This window comes from Terrapene carolina, unplaced genomic scaffold (genome assembly GCF_002925995.2).
Source record: "Terrapene carolina triunguis isolate 2854851 unplaced genomic scaffold, T_m_triunguis-2.0 Scaffold629, whole genome shotgun sequence".
Taxonomy (NCBI): Eukaryota; Metazoa; Chordata; order Testudines; family Emydidae; genus Terrapene; species Terrapene triunguis.
In genome coordinates, this window is record NW_020664980.1 from 18,847,524 (window position 1) to 18,849,010 (window position 1,487).

General features: G+C 53.5%; 1 protein-coding gene across 1 annotated transcript in view; it reads right to left on the reverse strand.

Moving 5' to 3' along the window:
* Window positions 1-1,487, reverse strand: part of CLTB (clathrin light chain B) — a 6,607-nt gene that overhangs the window by 4,066 nt on the left and 1,054 nt on the right. The window lies entirely within an intron of this gene.

Below are 1,487 nucleotides of genomic sequence, written 5' to 3' on the forward strand. Positions count from 1 at the left end.
CTGTGGGTCGGAAGTGAAGGGCACTGGCAGAACTGTGGGCGTGGGGCTGTGGGGCAGAGCTGTGCAAAGAGAAGCTTGTGCAGCACTATCTCTTGGCTCTAGTCAGTAAATCCCGCACCTTGCGGACAGTAATTCCCCTGGCTTCACTTCAGCTCATGCAAAAGACAGCAGCCCCCTGCTCCCAGCACTATGATCGCATTCTGCCCACCCGCCCTGCATCCTCCTGGCTGCCTGGGGAGAGGTGGAGGGATTCTAAGCTGTCACGTTGGGATTTAAAGCCCTTATAGCCGAGGGACAAAGGGGGGCTCAGTGCTAGCCCCAGGGTGTGAAACTCCCTCTCTGAGGAGCATGTCCCTCCGCCTCTCCCCCCCCCCCCCACGACACGTGTGTCCGAGGGGATTCGGCTCCGGTGTATTTATGGCCTTATGAAACTTTTCCTGGTGCTTTATCTGATCCAGTGATTAGAGCAATCGCAGGGCACTGCTCCCAAGCCCCCGAGCCGGGAGGCTGGCCAGGTTTAAGCCGCACTGATTGTTATTATGACTATTATTAGTAACAACAAATATGCCCCCATCTTTCAAACATTCCAACCAAAGCCAAGGTCCCCGAGCGGTGAGGTCACACATGGGCACATCATGTGATTGGTCATTCAGAGGGGCAATCAGCTGAATCCCTCCAACCAGCTCCTGGGACTCCCAAACAGAGGCTGGACCATTTTGACTCCACTTTGCCATACCCAGTTGAGGCAGGCAGGAAGGTCCCAGAGCCTTTGGCAGGGCAGCCTGCAGATGGGCCGCACAGCCAGCTAGGCGCATGGAGCGCTGGCGCTGCTGTTGGGCCCACAAGACCACCAGGGAGTCCCAATGCCACACCTGGGGCAATGCTCCAACAGGGCAGAGCTGGGAGGAGGGACATTACATAAGGGCTGGGAACTGGAAGCTCTGGGTTCTACTCACAGCACAAGCATTGACGCCCTATGACTGGGCAGGTCCCCTCCCTCTGTGGCTCAGTCTCTCCCCCTATAAAATGGGCAGAATTATCCTCCCCCCTGCTCGCCCCTTCAGAGATCTGTCCCTGAGATAAGTGTGTTGGGCATATTGACCAGGCTCCCGGCTGTTAGGTTGTGGAATAAATATGAAAGTAAAGAACTAAAGTTAGCTTTGGTTAAGAAAATATACGCACTGTGAAGCAAGGTACTGACTAGCTAGTAGAAGGAAGGCTTTGAAAATCATGAGTTATGGGGCCAGAAGGAATGGAGGAGGAAGGATGTCTGGTTCAAAAAGTAATTAATGAGGTAAGGGACAGTTTCTACAAAGACGGCCTCTGATCGGTAGGGGAGACTGCAGACGGTTTCAAATAAGACAACAAGAATCTGTCTTAAAAGGAGCCAATGTGGACTCTCTCACCCCACATACCTGTGCTATCTTAAAACTAAAGGCTAGGTGAGCCCAGGTGCCATGAAAAAGCTGTTGGACAGCAGGTAGGAG